Genomic DNA, 26,149 nt, shown 5'->3' with positions numbered 1-26,149 from the left:
GATCATATGTATATCTGTACATATGTATGCAGCAGTACATCCGTACACTTGTCTGTAGTTCAACTGTATATTTGGTCTCTACTTAACTTATCTGTATATAATTGCTTTTATTGTACTTACCGTACTACTCTTGCACTTCTGATTAGATGCAAACTGTATTTCGTTACCCTGTATTTATACATCTGTAATGACAATAAAGTTGAATCCTAATTGTAATTATAGATAATGTATTATCGTTGTTATATAGAAGTTGGGGGCAGAAATTGCAGAGATTTTTTTCTGTATTGATAGATGTATGTAAAGACCTGACCTTATTAAATAACTCATGTGTGTTTGACAGTATATAAATGAAACTGATTTAAATGTCTAGGGTAAGTGAACAATTTCTATGCAGCGGAGTACTGTAAACATGACTGAATAAATGAAATTTAGTAATGCGACATTCCTTTTATCCTTCACTGCAGTGTATCGGTCAAGGCAATGCTTGCAGCTCTTTAACTTATAATAAGAATCTGAACCAAAGCACTTGCCTCTTCAGATAGATAAATTCAACCCCATGCAGTTAACAGCTTTTTATGGAGAGAAACTGATTTTCCAATGTTTATACCGTTTAAAACCGCTATAAATTAGAAAAAGAGAAGCTGATATAATTTTGTTTGAGCAGAATCTCTTCACTTGACTGAATGTGTCTATAAAATTCTCAGAGAAAAGTAGGTTGCTAAAATGCACTTAATTTGGCATGATAGATTGAGTCCATGCTTCAGTGACTGTAATTGAATCTGTGACCTATTTCTTCAGAAGAAAATTGTCTCTTGGGTTATTTGTCACCATACATTTTAATGGAATTCAGTAGACTGGCACTGAATTTATACATTTTATCCAATTATTAGCATTCTTCTTGCAATCAGTAGGTTATTTTACATTTAGTGTTTGTTGAGTAACATCCTTCAACTAAACATGATGCAGATGTCTGTGAATTCAGTACCTCTACCAGTACTATTACAGGAGATTGAAAATCAACAAACACAACAGTGAATGGCAGAATGCTGGGGTTGGCAAGATTCCTATTTATTATATGTTATTCCTCACTGGAAATCCCACCAGAGATCAGCTACTAAGAAAGAAATCACAACATAAGCCAACCATGTCCAGTTGTTCCTTCACTGAATGTCTCTATTAACAGGGATCATTGCTGGTTCTTCTGGCTTGCTATAAATAATGTATCACCCGAGTTACAGGAACAAACATCTCAAAAATAGCCTGACAATGCTGAAAGGCATAAATGGATTTCTGAAAACATATAAGATGAAAGAAGACCTGCATTAATCAATACGTCAGTCAAAACATAATGTAAATTTAAAGCTAATGTCAGTAATAACCACTGTTCTCTTTACTTTGTTTTACCTGCATATTATATTTAGCTTTTCCTCAATGTATAATGCATAGGAATCAAAATATCACTGTGCATTTATGTATCTTCTGTGTCTTCCCCAGTATAAAAAGCACAGTACCTGATTGTGTAAATGGAATCACATGTAAGTTGGTTTGACCTACTGTAAAAGAAATCACTATGAAAATGATAGCAGGAGGAGACAGGTCTGGTCAGACAATCAAAAAAGTGGAGGGAAAATTCTCACTCTTCAGAAAGACATCAGCAAGACTTCTCCAAGAACAAAGCTAAACTCTTAACTCTGAGTCATCTTCAAATATACTTGCAAGGTAAACCAATTTGCTTTCATACACTCAGGTAAAAAGCATGAAAATTGTTGTTGTCTTCTTGACACACTTGTACAACTATACATTTGATCCTCTTTGAATACTGTCTATAGACAATGTCGAAATCCTCCAGAAATGCAAAAACATTTAGCTTTTTGAGTCTTGTTTTTTTCTAGAAATAAAAAAATGTTAATAGTAATTTTTAATAAAGTAAATCTTAGTATCAGAGTCTCAAAGGTTTGTTTTTCACCCTAAAGCGGAAAGCATAGCCTTAACCTTAAACTAAATATAAAAGTGAACTTTTTTGGCACAAATGTTACCAGTCATTGATATCACTGCCATAACACAAATTACAGTGTTTAAAATCTCACTAGATGTCAGTAGATCGCATATTATAGCCACTGAATTCTTTTTTTTTTACCTCTCCCAATTCAAATGCATAATCCTAGCTATGTCGGCTGCTGTAGGACAAACAATTCTGGCCGCCGTTCATCTGCAATGAATGTATGCTGTTAGTCTGCTGTTTACCTTCTCCCAAATAAATCGCCTCAAAAAACAACTAGCTGTACATTAAACTGTTCTTCCTGCAAAATTCCTTTGCAGTTTTCCCTACATATATTGCCTGTTTCAAATTCCAAATGTTCTTGTCAGACGTCAGTAAAGATGGGAATTGAGAACCATTTCTTGTAGAGAACCAGTTCCCAGTAGGTAAATTCCTTGAAATTGTTTGTCCGCTTGCCTATCAATCAAGCTTATTGGTTCCACTTGTGCTACAATCAGCTGATTTTGGTTTGTTGCTTGTTCCTCTTGACATATTTGTTTCTGTATTGTTCCCTTACCAGTTAATGCAATCAGTATTCAATTAGACCATCTAAGTGAATTATAATCCTTCTCCATATTTAAGAGCTATGACCACCATTGCAGCACCATTACTAGGTCTTCAGTAATTCTGTTTGCTAGCTTACAGCTAACATCTTTTCAGCTGAACGCACTGCCTATTTGATAATAAACAAAAATTACAGGTAAGACTATTAAGAATGTCAATTGCTGTCACTATTAAAAAAACACAAGTGGGACATTCTTGATTCTTCTCATAGACTACAATTTTATAAGTCACAAACATTGCCAGCCATTTTCCTGTTGATATACACTTCATTCAGAGCTATTTTTTATCCTTTTACTCCCAGTTCTCAAGAGTAGAATACTAGTTGCAAATACAGATAATAATTATAAAAATGATCATGTACCCCATTCTTTATGTGAGGCTCATAATAGGCTGAAGTAATGAACTTGTAGTCATGGACTTCATAATTGCACGACTTAATGTAAGTGTGGCTTCTAATGATAAAGTACTTCTGGTGGTAAAATGCAATTAGTGGGGGTACCATCCAATCTAGCACAGCTGTCATACTAACATTTATGTGGGTTATAAAGTTCAAAAATATGAAGACCCAACTGGTAAAGACACTTTACTAATTATTAATTGTTTCAGTGTCCTCTGGTTGTTCAGTTAAGTCAAACTGAGAATGTTTTCTTCATTTTCTCATAGTAAACCTCTGTTTATCATTAAAAGTTCAATTGGCTGACTCTCGGTGGAAATGTTATCCATATCACACTAATGAGTTCCTAGACATTTTTGTTCTAATTAATGCTACTAATTCCTGTTAATTAATTGTTGGTGAGGCTCGCTCCATCTGCTGAGTTGAGGAAAGTAAAATTGGGTCATTATGAAAAACAACTTGGTGATATCGAAATATGGGTCTATTTTTCCTCACTAATTTGTTAAGCAAAATGCCTCAGCAGTCTGCTAAGTAGCAGATGAAAGCTAATGTTTGCAGTGGCATCTATTTTGCATAAAAAAGTCATCCTGTTAAATAGTTTATCATATTTATGGATGGGAAAATGTAAAGCAGTGAATAATGCCAGTGGCAGTCAAATGGATTCCGAGTATTATCCTAGTCCAACGCCGAAAAAACCTCACACACAAAACCCAGAATAAATATCATTGAAAGATCACATTGCAAAATATGATTCTAAAATGTGTTCCCCAATAATTACCTTAATCTCAGAGATTGTTAATTGGACAAATAAACAAACAATGACAATCTGCTAATATTTGATGCTGACAATGAGAAACAATCGTGATCAATCTTGTGGGACATTGTGAGGCCAAGCTAAATTTTAAAGGGATGGCTTTGTATGCTATTTACTCACCATTCATTGTATTCAGTTTAATTCAAAGGGTTATATTCAAACAGCATGAAGTGACATTGGTCTTCATGCTGTTTGAGCTTTTTATCTTAGATTCAGCCTTGGCCTTTTAGATGTGTACACTCTGGCTATGTGCAAATATTTGAGGCAGAGATGTGTTAGAAACTGCAAGTCAAACCATTAACCTTCAGTAGAGGTTCTGCAGCATATCATACTGCTTCAACTTGTGTTGTGGCTTGTGGTTAAAGAACAAAACACAGTGACCAAAAACTCATGTGTAATGCAAAGTACTTTTGTTACACTTGAATTTAATGTAACCCATTGCTGTTTTTGTTAAATGGGTCGTGAGCTGTTTACTGAACCCTGTGGTTGTTTGTGAGGCATTATTCTTTTGAGGATGTCAAACCTTTTCACGTGCATGACTGACCAAAATTTTAACTAGTTGGTATGTTCTAGCCAATTTGAGCCAGAAGTCCACAATCCATAAGATGACAGAATGACAGGCTACTCATGACTTTTGATGATGCTGCTGGAAATGACTTTGCTGTAATGTATGTTGTTACACAATACCAGAAAAAAATTGTACAATTCTGGAGGCAGGTTTGCATAAATTTTCTTTATGCAAAGTCCATGCTCCCTGGTGATGTAAGTCCTCTTTAGTGTTCTCTACAAAATGTATCACGGAAATGACAGAATGCACTTCGCTGTGTTTTTAAAACAACTTCCCAACCATGCAACTGGCACAGCACATCGGGTCTCACATAATATGCAGGTAGACATGGTTTTTCTTAGTAAGATTTCATTGTCAGAATAAACTGAACACCATAGTATCCATGCAGTCTTCATGGAGCTTTATGTATGCCACACTCGACATCTGGGGTTTTCAGAATTTTAAGACCTCACTGGCAAGAAAATACACAGAAATTCTGTTGCAGGCAGTCATTAAATTGTCTTAAATACCCTTTGAATTGCTCTGAGACCAATTAACAGTGTTTCATTGCTCAGAGATACAGTATGATCAAAACTGCATTTCCCTGTCTGATGGTATTGTTTAACAATTGCTGGAGCTATTAAAACTGGCACTGATGTGGAATATTAACTATAATCCTCTGAGATGTTACTGTGAGAGTAGTTTGTCAGACAGACAACAACAGCAGCTATCAGCCAAGATCAACATTATGTTTATAATGATATTGTTTTGAGATCTCCCTCTTCTTCTGCTTTTATCTCTCAACTGAGGCAACTGTGTAAATGAAATCTTTGGGAACTATTTATAATTGTGACAAAAAAAAAATCCCCATCTATAACTAAAAAAAATCCACTTATGCATGCCAGAAAGTGGGTTTGTAATGAGACAGTAAAAAAGTATAATACAATAAACGATGCTGCAACAAGGAATGAGGCAGTCATAACCACAGACTGTACATAATAGTTGTGACTTGCTGTTTCACTGAAAAGTTAAGCCAATGGGGAAATGTCTTAAATCTACAATATTTCAAATGGTTATATAAAGGTCTGATTAAGTTTTGTTTCTAACAACAGGTATTCATTTTGGTAATTATGACTCCATGTAGAGTAAAATAGATAAAAAAAAAAAAAACAGGCTTTTGTTACTTTGTTATATTGTAACTAACAATTTGTGTAAGATTGTTGATTCCTTGGTTTTCATGCTACATCATGTCCAATGACATTCTGGCAGGTACGCACATCTAATATAGAGTCTATGCATATAACACAGTCAAACTTAAAATGATCATTTTATTCTCGGTTGAGCAAGTGAATCAAGTAAAGCCTAATGATTTTATTTATATCAGTAAGTACTTTGTCACTACCTAGTAACCATACAAGCTGTGAACATGATGGAAAATAATTATTCATTCATCCCGACTGATCATAGAATTTAAATCAAACGCACTTGGACATTTGACCTTGTCTCAAGGCCTACTGCTGTGCAATAGCAGAGATGCTGGAAACCTATAATACTGATAATTTTCTATTAAAATGTATATTGTGACTCAGTATTAAAGATCCTATTTGATGTATATGCCGTTTTTTTGATTTCTTTTATATAGTAGCATGGTCTAAAAACACTATAGTGTTTTAGTCCAGAAAGAAACTGGCATGTTGAGCATTGCAATGTTGTGAATTATGATGGACACATAATGCATTTATCATTGGGAGGGCAGTGTTCCTACATATTGCACCAGGTTTGAAGAGGGTAATGATTTAAATGCCAACATTTTTTCTGATCTGTTTCTGCTTCAGGGCCTTTTTATGACATTTCTTGCTCTACATTTGAATTAGTCTTTTTTGATAAGAAGTCCATTTAGACAAGAATCTGAAACACTGAGTTAATCTATCAGCTAGAGCAAAAAAGTAAAAGTAATGTCTCTTTTGTCTGTACCATAATGTCTCTTTTGTCCATATTGACATCTTGCTTGAATAAGACAAGTTGTAGAACAGTGATGAGTTATGTAAAAATGACATACATAAAGAAGAAGGTTGTCAGTTCTCTTGTGGGCTGCCTCAGGCTGAATTTCAAAGAGTAACTTAATACCAAGCTGAAAGACTATTTTAGTTATTTCTTCCTGCTTTAAAGAGTGCTAACCCTTCATCATACTCCATCCATCCATCCTTCCATCCATCCTCTTAGCTGCTTATTTAGCTGGATCATCCGGAGCCTATAGCCCATGTTCAATTCTGTGAGAGACAGGGTACTACTTATCGAGTGTATGGTTGGTCAGCGTGCTTGCAGAGCTGCACACTCTCATTATGAGAACTTCGACAACAAGAAGTTAAAAAAAAAAAAATAGTTATTTAATAAGTGTCATCATTTATTCTAATTTTATTTGCAAGGAAGATATCTGCTATTTTAAATAGTCACAGATAATCAGTACCAAAGCCTATCTGGAGATATGTTTATATATGACTGGTGCCTCATATAGTGCATATTCCACTTATTTGCAGGAATAGTATAAGCAGTTGTAAATAAATATTTAACATGTGGTGCGACTAATGATGTGACGAATTGAAGTTCCAAACAAGCAAACTGCTGCTGTGACTGTTTTACATATGGCATCAGGCATCTCACTGCATGTTAAATAGACATAACATTTAAGGAGAAAAGTATTGTATGTGTGTCTGAAAGTGCTAAGCTGAGCAAAGTCAAAATGAAGCCAAGAGAAATCCTTCCTACGGATCAGCTTCACAAAATAAACACTTTCCTATCTATGTTCACAGACCAAATATTCAGTGGATATAATCTTATACTTGACTACTTTACAAAGAAATGATTGTCCTCCTCTTAGTACAAAGCTTAGAGCTACAGTATAAAATGTATCTATTAATCTCCCTCAAGTGAGCAGATTATCACTACCAGTAGCATCAGGGAAGGACAATAATGCAGTATTGCTTGAGTCTAAAGTAGCAGCATCGAAAGAAAGTCTACATAATTATTCAGCTGTTTCTGACACACCAATACAATCTACAAGGGCTCTAGATTGTGTCTCAGTAAGGTGACCTCTCCTTTGCTGTGGCAGAACTTTAAAAAACATCCACATCTAGACCTGCCACAGCATACAAAGACTGCCTTTGTTCAATAAAACATTACATCAACCTGAGTAGTGTTTTAGAAAAGCGTAAAAGTGAATAAAACTACAGCAAACATAGAGTGGAAGCCTATTATTGAGTTCTGTGCAGGAGGCCTGCAAAGAGAGAGATTTGCAGCACACAACCTACAGTTTCCTGTGGCTTTTCAGGCTCAATGTAATCATTTGTGTTAAAGCATCAAAAGGAAAAACAGGAATAATGGGCATTCACGTAATGCTGTTTTTGTCAGGTGAGCATGTTGTGTGATTGCATGTTTCATAATTAAAAGAATCATCAGATGGCTTTCTGTCTATAATCTCTACATTTGTTGTAGCTTTAGCTGGCAATTTAAGCCTATAGAAATCACTGTGGCCCTATAATAACCACTGAATATTTCAAGGTGAGAATGTAGTCTCCAGTGAGAAATTGCCAGGAACCGCTCTTTAAAAAAAAAGTCACCAGTTGTTATTGTGAATTGGAAACTCTTGTAATGATATAATCAGTGTGACATTGGCATATAGACTGGTTTATTAATAATTAGTGAGCTATGGGAAATCATTATTGGAGGATTTCAATTCAGCCATGACTAAAAAAATGGTTATGCAAAGAAGGATTTTATTGTCTTTACTAATAAAACTGCACTTTACAGTCTGTTATGACAGAGGAATGGACCAGTGAACCTAATTTGCACATATTCCAATAATAAAATTTAAAGTAATGTGAATTGTAATGTTTAGTTAGAACATATAAAGTCATGCTTAGAGGTGGAGGGACATGCACAGATTTGTCACAGGAAAGAAGTTAATTTTCACTGTGGGTCTACTTTGTCTTCTTTAAATAAGACAAACAGGCGACATGAAACATTATTTCATTTGCATAGGTTAATTAAAAACAGTGTCTGACTTCTTTTTTCAGTGTTGATCCAAATACTAATTAAAAACCACAAGTAAGGTACATAAACTGATAATACTAACAGCTTTTTGCATGGGCCTTAGAGGATAATTATTTTTAAATCTTTAACATTGGTATTTCTGGTATCAGTATTATAATATGTTTGCATTATTTACTAAACAACAAAGACAGCGATCCACTTTTTAACTTACATAGTGCTATAGTCTAGTTACCTTGATGCTGAATTTATACTTAAATGAACAGATCTGGGTTTGTGTTCCTTTTATTTGAAGGGTCACTATATAGTTCTTCTTGTGAAAAGCAGAATCATAGTAAATGTGCTTTTAATTATATAGTGCTTTTCTCCTCTTACTGAGCACTCAAAGTGCGCACTAGAGGCCACTTTCACCCATTCACACAAACATTCATACAGCTCTTTATTTTACATCTTTAAACGCTTTATACCTATCACACACACACTCATGTTCTGATGCATGTATTGGGGGCAATTTAGCAACCAGTATCTTGCCCAAGTGCACTTCAGTATGCGGAATGGTAGAGCTAGGGATCGAACCACTGACCCTCTTTACCTGCTGAGCCACACTTGCTTCATCCTGTGACTTCTCTTAGTGTCCTTTGTCAGAGTAAAGCTTTTTTCTTCAGCTGCATCTAAAAATTTAATTTTTGAAAAGTTAACTTGCAAAATTACAGTTGACCGTGTGACACTTATTCACATTGGACTTTACACCAGTGAACCCATTTAAGGGTTGTTAAATGGCCACTTGTCATTTGGTTATTTAGATGGAAGTGCAGTGAAGGTTAAAAACGAAACCTTTCAAAGTCACAGAAAATACTGTAGCATCCCTCCGACAGAAGACACAGACGATCAGCGTTCCGGTTACCGGTGTTTATTCAGAATAGTAACACGGGCTACTGTGGGCCGTAGCCAACGCCAAAACAACAGGGGAAAAGCGGGCTCTCCAGCAACAAAAACAACCCCCGACTCTTCCGCCACACACACACCCCCATTCTCTAACCCCCGCCCCCGAACACTCTCAGCCAACCACACACATGCTCTCTTCCAGACTCTATGTCATTGGTACCTGATCTGATTGACAGGCCAACCGGCCTCTAGACTACTGCACATTCAAGGACACTCAGTAAATCACCATGCTGCGGGTGTGGTCCAACTATGCCATAAGTAAGTGGCAATTCTGAACACAAAACACTGATAACACAACAGTCAACTAACTTGTAACCCAGTCCGTTACAGTACCCCGACCCCTCAAAATCCCTCGCCCACGAGGGCGGATAAAGTCTCTCAGATGGCCTGGTGGTCTATGGTGCCTCCTTGGGCGAAGGCGCCTGGAGGGAGGTGGGGGAGGGGCTACGTCCGAAGTGGCTGTGGGCCCAGGGCTCACAGTAGAGGCTGTCACAATGGTGGTGGCAGAGTCTGTAGGGGTGGAGTCCAGGTCCGTCTGCGGCCCACTTTGTTGTGCCAGTGAAGTGGTTGCACCATAGGGGGCCAGTCTGTCCCGGTGCAGGGCGACCCTCCGTCCCCTTGGGGGCAGTTGTACCCTATACACCACTTGCCCCAGACGTTCCAGAGCCTCACAGGGTCCAACCCGGCCCATCATCATCTCCGCTGGAGTCCTGATCTCCCTGGCCAACATCAAGAGGGCAGGGGAACATAAAGTGGAGTCTTGGACCGTCGAACGATATGCCATGAGGACCAGGGGAACATGACTGTCCCAGTCACGTTGGTGTTTAGCCGTCACTAGCGCCAGTTGCTCTGCCAGTGTACAGTTAAATCTCTCAACGAGTCCATCACTCTGTGGGTGGAGGGGTGTTGTATGGGTCTTATGGGAGCCTAGTTTCTCGCACATGGCCGCGAACACACGGGACTCAAAGTTCCTGCCCTGGTCCGTGTGGATTACTTCAGGCACCCCAAATCTGCTGAACATCCCCTCCACCAGAGCATCCATAATTGTCTCGGCCTCTTGGTCAGGTAAACTGCATGCCTCTGGCCACTTTGTGAAATAGTTCATAGCTGTGAGGATATAGCGGTTTCCCCTTTCTGTGCAGGGAAAAGGACCCAGGATGTCTATCCCCACCCTCTCCATAGGGTACCCTGCCGGAAACTATTGCAGTTGGGCATGGGATTTGGCTGTGGGTCCCTTCTGTGCTGTACAGCTGTCACAGCAGCGGCAAAAGTCCTCTACATCCCGTCTATGTTGGGCCCAATAGAACCCCTGCCGGAGGCGGCGGAGTGTTTTGGTGACACCAAAGTGGCCAGACCCTGGGGCCCCATGCACTGCGCGAGTTTTAGCCCTGCTGCCAATATCCTCTCCAGGATCCCAAGGGCAGCGTGGAAAGAAGCACCATGGACCAAGATGTCGTCCAGGTACACCACGCATTCTCCGCGGGGAATTCCAGTGAGCACCTTATCCATGAGTCTCTCAAACATGGCAGGGGCATTGCAGAGGCCGAAAGGAAGAACATTAAATTGCCATAAGCCTCCGCTGGTAATAAATGCAGTCTTTGGTCTGGCATCTGGTGCGAGGGGTACCTGCCAGTACCCCTTGCATAGGTCTAGGGAGGAGAACCATGAGGATCCCGCCACAGTGTCAAGGGTCTCATATGTATGCGGTAGAGGATATGGGTCCTTCTTTGTCACCTTATTCAAAGGCCGGAAATCTACGCAGAACCGCGAGTCATCCTTCACTTTCTTTGAAACCATAACAACCGGGGAGGCCCAGGGGCTGGTGGATGGTTCAATGAGTCCAGCACGCTGCATCTCTCGCAGAGCCCTCTCTGCTGCAGCCTGTCTGGCCAGGGGGAGGCGTCTAGGCCTCATCGGAATGGGCTGTGCATCTCCAGTATCGATGTCATGTTGAATAAGGTCAGTGTGGCCCATATCATCCTCTGAGAAGGAGAAGCAGTCTTTGAAGTCCATCAGCAGCTGCTAGAGCAGGCCCTGCTCGCTAGCAGTCAGTCCATCGCAGTTCTCCTCCCACACCCCCCTCCCAGCTGAAACTCTCCTGCCCTTGTCCGGCGGTTCCTTAGGGAAAAGGGGAGGGCATGAAGCAGCATGGGGTGCAGTTGAGGTCAGTGTAAGTGGGTCCTTGGGGGTGGCCGGACTACCAGTCAGGTCCGGGGAGGAGTCGACTGCCAGCTCAGAAAGGGTGTGGGCTGCAGGGTGATCAGGTTGGGGTGGCCGCCTCAACATCCGAACAACACCACCGTCAGGGAACGAGAGCGCCCCCCCCCCCCCTTGTGTCAATAACGCAGTCCAGTGCCCTGAGTACATCCAGCCCCAGTATACAGTCTTCCAGGTTTGCAACCCATACAGAGCAGCGGACTGACTTCGTCCCCACACTCAGGGTGAGCAGTGCTTCCCCTAGCATGCGGGCCCGCTTTCCCGTCACAGTCTGCAGCTTCACCATGGTAGGGAGGATGCGATCCCCCCTTCCCACCACATCAGGTCTTAAAACTGTCGCTGAAGACCCGGTATCCACCAGGGCAGCATAGTCCATTCACAACTAATGGAGCATACCAGCAGCTGCCAACCCAAGTCCTGCCCAAAAAAACAAGCCGCTCCACCTGTCCATCCACAGCTCTGCAGGGGCGCTGTGCACCCCCGTGGGCCCTGAGCTGGGTTGTTCCTCCCGGAACAGGAGGTCGGGACACAGCCCCAGGGTCCTGCATCGTCCCGGTTATGCAGACCCCATGTCGTTTCCCTGATCCCGGCGGGCATGGGGACAGTCTCGGGCTAGGTGACCCGGCCGTCCACATTCCCAGCAGACCCTCGGCCCTCTTCTCGGCCTTTGTTCCCCACGTAGCGTGGCAGCGCTCACCAATTGGGTCAATCCCTCCGCCCATGCGGGTTCTGCGGCGCCCGGTGCAGTCCGTCCTGTAGCCCCTGTCTGCTGTGGCCTGGTCAGCTCAGCCAGGGGTTTAGTAGCCCCAGCGCACAGTAACTCTCTCTCTCTGTAGCCAGCTCCAGGGCCTCCTGAAGAGATTTAGACACTGTTATCTCTAACAGTGTCTGGATCCGCAGCTCATCTGGAAGCAGGGCCTGGAGGAAGTGGTCACAACCTAATTTGCCCTGGATGGTGGGGGGCATGTGGGCATAGGTGCGGTGGACCAGCCCCTCAATGTCATTAGCTAGGTCCCTAATGGATTCTCCTGGTCGGCGGCGCAGCAGGCTCGGAGCAGAGCAAGAACCAAACCGCCTCTTCAGAGCCCCCACCAAAGCATCATAATCCCCCCTGCCCTCTGGGTTCAGAAGCAGCAAGCTAGACAGGGCATCGCCAGTAAGCCACATAGCTAGCTGCAGGGATTTCTCTTCAGCAGACCACCCACCAGCCCTGGCCAACAGTTCAAATTGTGCATGAAAAGCTTCCCAGTCAGCCTTGCCATCATACCTGGGGGGTCTTCATGGAAGCGTGGAAAGTGCCTCTATACGTCAGCCTCTACTTCTATATGTCTTTCTCCACACCCCCAGCCGCTGTAGAAGTCCCCAAAGAGCTCTGTCGGCCACTCGAACGGTGAGAGGATGCAAAGCCGGCTTCTCTCGCCATATCCGCGGTCATTTGTCTCACCCGCTCTCTGTGCTCCGTGAACCTTCGGTCCCCGGCAGAGTAGTCGTGTCCGTGAGCTTCTGCTGTAGCTTCTCGCTTGATCTTGGAGTAATCCATCTCCAGCATCAACAGCCGATGCCGTGAGTCGGGGCGGCACGAGCACAGATAACTCCAGAGGCGAAAACTTCACTTTCACTTCTGACACCAGTGTAGCGTCCCTCCGACAGAAGACACAGACGATCAGTGTTCCGGTTACCGGTGTTTATTCAGAATAGTAACACGTGCTACTGTGGGCCGTAGCCAACGCCAAAAAAAACAGGGAAAAAGCGGGCTCTCCAGCAACAAAAACAACCCCCGACTCTCTCCTCTCTTCCACCACACACACACCCCCATTCTCTAACCCCCGCCCCCGAACACTCTCAGCCAACTACACACATGCTCTCTTCCAGACTCTCTGTCATTGGTAGCTGATCTGATTGACAGGCCAAACGGCCTCTAGATTACTGCACATTCAAGGACACTCAGTAAATCACCATGCTGCGGGTGTGGTCCAACTATGCCATAAGTAAGTGGCAATTCTGAACACAAAACACTGATAACACAACAATCAACTAACCTGTAACCCAGTCCGTTACAATACTAATAGATACACCCCTTAACTTTAGGTCTAGCTGAATTTGGTCAGGGAAATGAAGAAAACAGAGAATACTCTAATGCAGTGGTTCCCAAACTTTTTTTTGCTAGGCCCCCCTTTGTTTTACAAGAAAAATGTTCGCGCCCCCCCACCATGCAAACACATCCTCCAACCACACACACACCCATATTTTGTTTTCAAACTCCATTGCGGTTTATTTCACACCTCAAATATTTAGTAAACAATTAAGCAAATACAAGTAAACTGCAATAAAATCAGGTAGTAATAAAATACACTACTAACTCTTTTACGCTACGTCCACACCTACACGGGTATTTTTGAAATCGCAGCTGTTTCTATGCGTTTGGGCCTTTCGTCCACACGCAAATGGCATTTCGAATCACCGAAAACTGAGATTTTTTAAAACTCCTTTTTTGCTTTACGTGTGGACGAGGAATACAGAGTTCGTCACGCAACGTCAAAGGTATGTGCCATTTTTCACGTCACGCTGTGCACCACGCTATTGTTTACATAAGATGAATGCAGGATGGCAGATAGAGACAAAATACTGTTACTGTTAATCCGACTATCTGCAGTTTTTACACGCTTGCATTTACACATGCAGTTACTGTCCCTCCATTTAGAAAGGCAGAGGCGTCACGGTGTAATTATTTTACTTGTAGTTGTTTTTTCCTGTGTAATAATATTCAACATTGCTATCAATACATTTTTCAAAAAGTGTCTCTCTGTGCAAAATGGGTTCAAAAACATATACAGCTTAGGGATAATGTTTGTCCGTGATTTGAACCGGGGGAACAAATTGTGGCAGGATCAGCCTGATATTATTTGTATCCCACTGTAACGTTACTGTTTAAAGAGCTATTATCTCCAAAATGTCAGGAGTAATTAGTCATTACAAGAAGTGTTTGTTAAAAATCAAGAATGTGGGATACTGTTTGTCCGTGATTTGGACAGCCCAGTGTGTGCTCCCGACGCGGATAAAACCAATTCTTCAGGGAAGACCTACCTCCGCACTTGTGCAAGTGAAGCCAAAGGGAAGATATGCTTCACCATATTTTATAGTCTTTGGCTTGGAAGGAAGTTGGTTTGGAAACATATTTAGCGATGCTTCATCTCCTGCTTTGCGTTTGTGTGGGCGCCCAGTCAAAAACCTGTCCATTATGATAGCAGTGTCTAAGCATTCTTTTTTCTTTTCTTTTCAGAGCCCCCTGCAATGGCTCTGCCGGCCCTACACTTTGGGAACCTCTGCTCTATTCTGAGAACAGTGGGAGGAAATTTTGTGAAAAACTAAATAAAACTCAGATTTTTGTTTGTAATGACATGCTAATCATTGTGTCTTAAAGTAAAACTCAAAGCATTTGATACTAGGCATGATTCATCGCAAGAGATCACAGGCCCACATGTGTGGACAATAAACCTCTTCATTCAGTCCCAGCCCTCTGAAAGTACATGCACATTTTATAAGTCTTGTCTTTGCTGCTAATTAATTGGAGTAGCAATTACATACATGCAGATGTTCAGCCAGATGCCAGTGAACTCTGCTCTGAAGTCATGTTGGCAAATTAAACCTGACAAACATGAGGCATGTAATCAAGAGTTTGTCTAATAACAAGAACTGCATCTGGTCTCAGACACACCTGGGATGCAAACATTTCCAAGATTTAGTGAAGTACAAATATTATGAGACAATACTTTATATGTTTGATCATGGAGCATCCAAATAGCTGCTTGAGAGACATACCACTGGAAATGCTTATCTCATTTCTTGACAGAACCTTTGTTCCACACCACCTTCAGTTGTTTTCTGTACGTTGGTATCCATGTATAGACTCATAATGTTCAGAAAGAAAGATTCAATTTTGTTAGATGGGGTAGGCAGAAAGACATTTGTGTTTTTGTTTTGTATGTGTCTTTTGTTTTTCATGACAGTAGCACACCATTCAGTCCAATAAATACCAATAGTATTAGCAGTACATACTTAAATGTATTAAATGTAAAGGTATTTAAAGGTATTTATGCATGAAAATGGATCTTGGCAGTATTATGTTACAAGTGTTAGTGATACATTAAGCACCACTTGTTCTTAAAGGCGGTGTAGGTGAACTGGCTATAATATATATGTTCTAAAGCTAATTATCCTGAAATAATGCATTCTGTTTTATCATTGGTTTTGTGTATTATTATTATACTATGTGGTGTATTGTACACAGGGACTAAAAAATGCATGGACTTAAGATATTATGGCGTGTTCTGATAAACCTGCTGCTGATGCTAATTCTCCATTTAGATGTGAGATCAGAATACAACAGATGTTGTACTTGTACACATATTATATTGTTATATTGTTATATCGAGTCTGTTTACCCTGCAATTTATTGTCAATTTTACATTTTCACAGTTAGACATAACAAAGAAAACCCTCATAATGCAGACAAATATTTACTTTCAAATGTGTTTCTTACTTTATCATCTGATGCACACAGGCATTGAGAACTCTTGCACATCACTATTTATATGTAGTAATAAAAGTTCTTACGTTTTTAAAAAACTTCTGGCGATAGTTTCCCTGCTCGTTTTCTCCAGCGAAAACGGCACAGCTCCAGAGCGAGTCAAACTGTGATGTGCTGCAATGCAGATGGATTTTTCATTGCCCTGCTTGAAGGAGGGCAAAGCGGTAACATTGCCTCCCTTCTCGCCAGGGTCTCTCTTGTCTCGGCAGCCTCCAGTCAAAACGCATGATCATCATTCCTTCTCTCTTTATCACCACAATGTACCGCGTCCTCACCGCCTGACAATTTCATATACGCTGAAATTCATGACCTCATCACAATGCCGAAATTGATTTAGCATGCTGTGATTTCCTTTTCGCTTCTGAAGCCTATTCTGATTTTTTTTTATTTTTGATGGCAGTGGGAATATGATGTGCTGAATTTTTGCGCTCTTCAATTACATTTGATGTCATGAAGTCAGATTTGATGGTGCTCAAACTGCACAAAGCAGATGGTCCAGTATATGACAATAAACAAGGAAATACAGAAATTTTATACTACCTACAAAATTACTACAGATCTCTATTCCCACTTTAAGATGTCAAAATGAATGTATGTCATGTCTTTTCAAAGCTATAAAAGAACTCTGAGGCCCTTGTTCTTGCTATAAAGTCTCCAGTCTGTGAAATATTTACATTCATCGGGCAAGAGACAGAAGATTATGTACAAGATGATTTGTAAAAAAGGAATTGAATTAATATCTGGCTGGGTTAATAAAGTGTCTGGTGTTGTCAAAGATGACAGGTTGAGGCGATGTATTTGATAGGTAGCATTTATAAAATCCCATTGAAAGGCATCATTAATCTTCTCATCTGGATGCCATGGGACATAAAACGAAAGAGTGAGAAATTACTTGTCATCTTCACAGCAGTGCACTGGAACATTTTAAATGGGGATGTAATTGTTTTCCTGATTAGTCCAGCGTGGGCATTTGTCTATTTATTTACATCTTCTGTTAACAAGGACAGTGTTTGTTGTGACCTACTTCCCCCACCCATACCCAATTGCCGATGAAAAATCCCTTTGAGCTCTGGGAGCAGCCTCAGAACTGCTTCTTCTGGAGAAAGGAACATTACAATAGTTGAAGTAGACTGTTCAAAGTTACCAGCAAAGTGAAGGGATTCTTTTCCTTATGAACAAATAGATGAGCACATGGGAAGTAACTAAACCCCTCTTTACGGATCCTGCTGTGACACTAATGATAATGTATAGTAACTGAACTGAGCAGACAGGATTAGTGTTTTCCCAGAGAGCTATATATTTTGGATTGATGTTATGTGCATAAAATGGGCCATTATTGGGCTATCTCCCTGGTGTAGGAACTGAACGAGATGAACCATAGTAAAATACATTCAATTTAAACAGATAAATAAGGAGGTTGAGAAAAGAAAAAATGTAGACTGAAGGGTGTTTATCCAAACTATATCCAGTCAACTTTAAATCTTCTTCTGCTTGTTCCCTTTTGAACTAAAAAGGCAGCTTAATGCGTTTGTAATTAACTTTGGTGTGTTCATGCAGTTTTAAAGGAGGATGTGGAAACGGCATCACACGATTGCTGCAGATTTTTTAGCTGCATCCATGATGAAAATATCGCTTTCCACTTTATTCCAAAGGTGCTCTATTGGATTAAGATCTGGGGCCTGTTGAGACCATTTGAGTACACTGGGAAATGATAAATGGACTGGTTCTTTCTACTTTACCTGAGCACTCAAAGAGCTTTACAGAACATGCCTCATTCACCCATTCACACCCATTCATACAAAACACTTTTTTTCTATGCCTAAGTGCTTTCTATCTTATATTCACACTCCGATAGATGCATTGGAGAGAGACTTGAGGTTAGTACCTTGCCCAAGGATATTTGGCATGCAGACTGGAGAAGCCAGGGATGGAACCACCAAAGTACAATCGTGGTCAGGAGAGATGTACAACAGTAAGTTTCTACAACCATCTGTAAAATACAGTGGATACAGTGGATGTGCTGTAATAGTTTGGAGCCGCATAAATTTCAGCAAACTGATTTTGATCCACCATGCAATATCATCTGGAAAGTATCTAATTGACAGTGGCTTCATTTCACAGCAAACCCCAATACACTTTCAATGCAGTAAAAGCATAGCTGGATAGAAAAGGACACAGTAGAACACTCTCAGTCATGGATTTGCCTCGCCATACCCCAGACTAAGACATTAGTGGAGCAGTGTAGGATCATGTAGACAGAGATCAATACAAAGGTCAGCCAACATCCAAAGAAGAGCTTATTCTTTTTCATCTGCTGGCTGCTGCCTTTAGGGGTCACCACAGCAGATCATCTGCCTTCGTCTCTCACTATCCTGTCACACCAACCCTCTGCATAGCTTCCTTCACTACATCCATGTACCTTATCCAAGTTCTTGTTTCCTCCTTCCTAGGAGCTCTATCTTCAATACCCTTTAAACACATCTGCACATTTTCAAATCATCGAAACCTTGCCTCTCTAACTTTATCTCCAAACCACTCAACCTGAGCTGTCCCTCTGACATACTAATTTCTAATTTTGTCCATTCTGACCACTCCCACTGAAAATCTTCACACTTTCAACTCTACCACATCCATGTTGGCCTGTTCCTTTCTGCCCACTTCCACTGTCTCCAAACCAGACATTATAGCAAGTCTCACTACCATCTTGTAAACCTTCCTTTTCACTCTTGCTGTTATCCTTCTTTCACAAATCAACCATGACACTCATCCTAACCCACTACTATCTCAGCGAACTACTATTTCCATAGCTTCATGGCATAGCTCATCAGTTTTATCCTCCTGTAGCTACTACAGTTCTGCATATCGCCCTTGTTCCTGAAAACTGGTGTTTGTATAATCCTTCTCGATTTCTCAGGCATCCTTTCAACTCTATACAGTATTCACTCTCTAGTCAAATGGACTTATTCTTATATAGTGCTTTTCTACTCTCCCGGAGTACTCAAAGCGCTCCATACAACACGGTACATTCACCCATTCACACAAGCACTTTCTTCTATGCTTTTAAGTGCCTACCAACTACCTACCATTTACACACATTCATACTCCGAAGGATGCATTGGAATATCTTGCCCAAGGATATTTGGCATGCAGACTGGGAGGAGCCAGGGAATCGAACCGTCCGATCAGTAGATGACCCAAGGTCACCTTACAAAAAAAAATAGACCATCCCTTGCTCAAAAGGTCCACTGCCCTCTCTCCTAGAGACCCATACCTAGCCTTTCCTAGGCTTGCCTAAATCTGAAGTTGGTCATACTAAATATTGACTTTAAAATGTATTAGAATTGCGCAAACTCACCAGTGTGTGAATGTGAGAGTGAATGAATAGTGGAATTGTAAAGTGCTTTGAGGGTCTCAAAAAGCGCTGTATAAATGCAGTCCATTATTATTATTATTATTATTAACCTCTGTTTTTATGCTAATATGCTAAAATATGCTCAATTTCCATTCATAGTTACTCATATTTCAGTTACTCATTGAAATAAATAAGTAAGGTAAGATAGGCTTTATAGCTTTTAGCAGAACCGTCTTTTCAGGCATTTCCACATCTTTCAATTTTGATTGAAAATTTTGCAAGTTTAGATGGTAAAACGTATGAATTTCTTATGATTTTAGGAAATGGGACAACAAAAGCTGAATTACCTTCATTTGTAGTAGGTTAGTAACTTTAACTAGTCCATCTGAACATATTTGTGTTTGTTTTTTCTTTCTTTCTTTTTTTTAAGATTGACGTTTTCAAACAGTCCAATTCTGATCTGAGCTGTAATCCTGATGAAATACTGTTTTAGCTTTACAAATAAGTATTGCTCTATGAGTCTGTATAGCCTTGTATACTGTAGGCACTGGGAACAAATGAGATGAAAAAAATTAAGTGAGAGGGAAAGTTCATCCATCCACTAAAAACTGCAGATTTCATCCATAATTCACTGTATGCTTTTATTTATTGTTACTATTCAAACTTCTAAAATAATGTAGAGGATATTTTTATTGGCCTTAATGGTGACAAATAAATAATACAATTTTGAGAAATCTGGAATAAATAAAATTGTAATAGCCCCCCTGAGCTTGAGCAACAACCCACACTCAAAACCCACTCTTTCAAACACAACTCAATATCACTGCTTTTTTAGAATGAAACTAAAATAGTTAGATCGAAAACTGAACATTTCACAGAACATAGAGAGGTGCAACAACTGACTTACTGTATATTTACTTTACATTTACTTTCTAAACCTACAATTAAAATACCTGCACTAATTTTAAAGGCTCAAAAATAACTCCTGAATGAGCAGATGTTTGCATTTTAAGAGCAGCTGTCATGGGTGGTGCAGGCAACCCATAACATGCATACTTGTTGTAATTGAGAGGTAGTTCTGCTTGTCAAGTAAAAAAGTACATCTGTTTTTGCATACTGCTGCTGCAACTGGCAGGATTTGTTGATAAGGATTGTAGAACTTCCTGGCAACCTGGAAATAATTTGAACTTTGTCACGGGGCCCCAAGCTGTACAGCGCTATCAGGCAGGTTAACCATCATTCCTCATGCGATATTTGAATGTTTCTGTCATGGCTCTGCCCAGGATCCAACTGTGGCAGTACAAAGAAAAGACAAAGTTTTATTGTTATTATTATTATTATATTTATTTTACTACAGATATGTTATGTCCTCTTACATGTGGGATAATATAAAATAATCATAATCCTTATCTTTATTTACTGTTATTGCTGATATGGAACACCTGAATGTTACTAACATAATTATTACATCACAAATTTATCATACTTTTAAAAAAAAAGGAAAGGCGAAAAACTCCTGTGGGGCATACTTTGCAAAAAACAACCTGAATGAAATTTACAAATGTTTTTCTCATGCAGCCTCAAGCAATGTGTGCCTGTGAGGTGTTGGTCTCAGACACACACACACACGTTCATTCATGATGCAACTAGATCTAAAGCTGAACCTGATCACTCCAGTCTCCTGGGAATCTGCTGATGTGCCAAAAAGTCTCAAGTTCACAAGCAACAAAAACCCAAGGATGCAAGCCACCTGCTGCTGCTCAAACAAAACAACAGCCAGCCGCTACAGGTCACACAGATACTTCTTCGAAGCACTGTTGACCAGCCAACCCAACATTAGCATTGATCGAGACAATGCCAGCCCCACAAGTCTTTAATAATTGATGATGAGTCATCACAAAGTTGTTATTAAATGACTATTGCTCACTGCTCTTTTCAGCGGTAACCAGCTGTGTTGTAGGAGAAAGTCAGCTGAAACCTGGCTTTTTTTAATACAACAATTTGCTGCTTCACTGCACAGATTATGATTACTGTAAGTCTAATATACATAATATAGGGCAGCATGATAAGGTTTAAGATGTCAGATTTAATATACTGGGGAAAATATTTCAAGAGGAAATGCGACATGTCGTAACAATATTTTTATGTTTAAAAACAGAGCTGAAAAATGCTGTTTTTCTCAGCAACATAGTAGGGCATTATTTTGGATCATCTGAAATTCACTGACCATCCCCCATATTAGATACTCCTCTCTGCTGCTGTCGCAACATCTTTATATAATAGGTGCTATTTCATACTGCTGCAATGAGGAATATGATCCTAAATATCAATGCCTCATTCACTGCACACAGATGCTCAGAGCACAGCTTGAGGAAGGTACACAGACTTAGAATCAGCTTAGAAATTGCTTTTCATCAAGAGGAAGGAAAACTTAAGAAAAAATCTGACGTGACAGATGGTATGTGTGAATGAGTAGGAACAGGATACTGCATCATAAGATAGCATGTCTTTTCATACCTGTATAAGCCCATAATTCCTATGATTGAACCAACTCTCGACATGAAAATGGCTGCTCAAAGAAAACCCCATACAAAGAGCTACATGGAGAGGGGTGGGGCACAAACAACAGACACAAGTTAATTTATAGGTAGCTTTTGTTCAACAGCAACTGCAAAAACATTATACCTCAGCAAGTCTACTTTATTAGTTGGCATGGATACCTTGCCTTGTTTTGCTAAGAAAAACAAACAAAAGAAAAAAAACACTCAACGACACGTCGCATCTGTTCTGCTAACGTTTTTTTTCAGTCAACACAGACGTGATTGTTTTTGTGGCTCTAGCTGGAAGTTTGACACAACACCAGATCAAATTGAATCATTTAATTTGAGATCTGTACCATGCTAAATTAAATCTTTACTCTCCTGCTCATCACTGGACTTGAATGACACAAAAAATTTAATTTTTTGAGTATATTTACCGACATTTGTTTTGATAATGTGCAAATATGTTAGCTTGAATTTCAAATAATGCAATAGTTCCATTCAGGACAGCTTTCTTTGCAAAACGGAGTTCTATCTTGCTGCACAAATGGATGCACACACAAGCCGGCACCCCGCTGTGTGTATTAGAACTGGTACAGTATATTTATGGCTGGCACTGTGTCAGTTTTACATAGAAGTGAATGAGAGAAGGAAGTTGCACCTGCCCCTTTGTTCTCCTCCCCGAGGGGGATCTTTGTGTTGCTGTGTGCACTCTGGAATACAGTGACAAATATCAGTCTATAATCCACAGAGACACTGACAAAGAATGAGTTTGTTCCTTCTCTTCTATTCACTGTTACAGTTACATCTATGTTAAATGAGTGGAATTAAGCTGCAGGCTGAGCTATCTAGAAGTATTTTAACAGAATAATCTCAACTACTGCTTTCCTTTTTCCTTTTTTTCTTCTTTTTAAAATCCACTCACTTTTGCACACACAGACACACACACACATACATGCACACATGGAAATACAAAAGAAATAAATTAGGCATTCTGCCAGGCCATTACCATTTTTAAAAAGCCATCTACTGATTTAAGGGGGCAAATCCTGAAAAAGAAATCTATTAAAGCAAATTTGTTACAGTATAATGGAGAAAGAGGACATGTTGTTAAAACGCAAAGAGCATCTATATCACCTCGCCTAAAATAAAGAGAAGAAAAATACACTCCTTCGGTTTGCTTCAGCTGTTTCTGCCCCATCCTGAGAGATTGGAGCTGCAGAATAAAGAAGGCATCTGTACTCTTCCAGGTCAGTCTTGCCCTGTTTGGGAAGGTTGGAATTTGAGATCCAAGGATAAACATCAGCTCCCCAGAGAGGACGGTTACTCACGTTTAAATACTGCACAGGGAAAATGAATCTCTCCACAAGCAAAACAACCATAAAGAACACTTTCATAGGCTCTTTTGGGAAAGTTAATTCTCAACCTGCACCTTTAGGCAGCACAGAAACTTTGTTTGACTCATCCTTAGCTGCTTCTTTAACTCACTTGAATAACAACCATTGTGCAGAAAATGAAGAGAAATGACAATGTAAATAAAAACAGAAAGTGTCCCATTTTTCTATGAAAACGGCGCTCTGCGTTTGCTAACAGAAATCACTGGAGCTAAACTTGAATAAGCCATTTCTTTTCAAATGTTTAAAATGTAATTCTGATATGCAGCATTTTCTAACCCTGCACATTTTCTATTCATTTTGATCACCCATCTCTTTATCCTGGGGAGAGAATAATGTCTCCATGGGCAGAACCAAGAGTAAACAGCTGTGCCTTTGTATTATGAGTGGTTACAGGTAATCAACAATGCATCCACTTACCCAAGACTCTTCACAGAGGGGATTGTTTTCAGCTGCACTCAATGATTGAAAGCATTAGTGATGAATGGCAAACTGCTTAGATGGTTCACAGTCTTTCACTATGACCATGACCACCATGTGATCACTGAGGAAAAAAACATTTTGGTGTTTACTTATCTCTCACATTCAAGTATTGCAGTTTTGAAATTGCAGATGCACAAGAAGATGCCGTTTGTATTATAATTTGCAGAAGCACTATCTGTGAATGTAGTCACAGGCAATGCAAACAGAACAAGCATTTGTTTTTTGCGAGCTCCAGGTGCATGCATCGTATCTGGCGAATAGAGAGTGTTTTAGGCTCTTGATAAGAGACAAGAATGGTGACATGTGGCTGTGCAGATGCTGAGAAATCCAACATGTAGACCGCAGGTAAAATATGGTGAGTTACAAAAGAAACACTTTCATTTTCTAGATCATTTTCGTTAAGATACACAGTATCTCCGTCTTTATCTATCCTCCCCTCAATACACAGTCACACCTGTTTTCAAAGTAAATGTTATCAGATCAGAGCCCATCCAACCAAATCAAACAGACAAAGCTCAGCTGCTGTAACCTGGTAACATTTCTTGCGCAAAATAGTTTAATCTATTCAAGTAAATCATACATTGAACAGGGTGAGAATAAGTTGCCTTGTTGTGGCTTGAGGGCATTACTTCAAAGTTTAATCTCCAGTAAATGATCTGGTTGTGTGCCTTTCAGGAGAAAATGAATGCATGTGGAGAAAATCAAACATTTTATACATCACCAAATGTTGTTTTTCTGTGGAACATATTTTACTCCTAATGAGCAATTTGGCATGGAGATCATATTTTATTGTTTCTGTAAGCCTGCTGAGATGCAGTTACTGCAATACTGCTCTGCAGTGAACCAGGTCGACCAGAAGTGTGGCAAAAAATGAGAAATAATGAGTTTTAAGCTTATCGCACATCGAATCCTTTTTAATAATCATTAAACAAAAACAAAAAAAAAACTGTTTTATAACTTTGAATGTTGAAATTGTCACATTAATAAAGAAATAGGTTAAGCTGTAGTTATAGAGCTGATTATCAGTTCCCAGACTTTTTATGGGTCCAGATGGTGTGGTGTTACAAAAATAATGAATGAATTACTTGCAAGCATATGTCCAAATGCTTGAAGTAAGAAGCAATTTTAAATCTACTTCTTAGCCTTCATGTGGGATTCATCATCAGGAAAAACAAAAGTGTTTTTATAGTGATGATAAACATTTCGTGTTCTCATCTCTTGTTCAGTTAATGCTGTATAGAACAAAGTTACATTTTCTTTAATGCTCACTGAAAGTTCTGTCCTTATTTTTTGGCTACATCATGTTCTCTATTTTTTTCCCCTAAATTTTAGTTCAGCTTCTGTAATTGTTTTGCACTTATGTGCACAGACAAGCAGTAGAAAAAACATGGCTCTGAGTCACCACTGTTTCATTGTCTCGAGGGTATACAGCTAGCTCATTGTGGCAACCTCTTTTTGTTTGGCTTCACTAACAACTGCCATCAAGATGGCAAAGAAAAAAGATTCTGGCAGATAAACATCTCTTGCACCATATGCAAAGAAGAGAAGAGACTATGTTTCGTGTGCCAGCAAAATAAGTGAAAAAATTGACAGAACAAAATCTTTTGAAATAGCTTATTTTTTTCTTTACTTATATGTTTTTGACTAACTGCTGTCTAATAGAAGCCCAAATGTCAGGAGTCAAAAAGTACAGTGTAATGGTAAGCGAGTAAGTGGCTGAAGCTGCATTGGTCGAGTATTTATTATCAAGAACCATCTGAGGGTTTTCCAAGTAGTTTATATAAACTTGTTTTTCACACTATAAAGCACCTAATGAAATCTCTATTCTACTAATCTTGCAGCCATACTGAATCTTACAAAACCCCATCCTGTAGTACACAGAACCTAACAATGGCATATTACAACCATTTAGGCTTCTGGGATAAACTACTTAAACTTCAATGGACAAACACTGGCATATAGCTGGAGTTGCAATAATCAATCCAATATTCATTGTCCTTTTAGCTCAGCTTCACCCCCACCTCCTCCACCACAAAAAGGAAAACATCTGCCACTTTAACTTCTAAACGGTCCTCAAGCTAGTTACTAACTGTGTCTGTCTGTGGTACTGTTAATAAAGGGTTTTTTTCACAAACAGCTTTCAGCATCTGCTGGAAGAAGTGCCACTGATGGGAACAGCAAGCGTGAACCAAAACTGTAAAAAGCTACAAGTTAGTAAACCAAAAC

Source organism: Rhamphochromis sp. 'chilingali' (assembly GCF_963969265.1).
Source record: "Rhamphochromis sp. 'chilingali' genome assembly, chromosome: 6".
NCBI lineage: Eukaryota > Metazoa > Chordata > Actinopteri > Cichliformes > Cichlidae > Rhamphochromis > Rhamphochromis sp. 'chilingali'.
The sequence above is the reverse complement of the archived record's forward strand: the minus strand, read 5'-3'. Positions refer to the sequence as shown.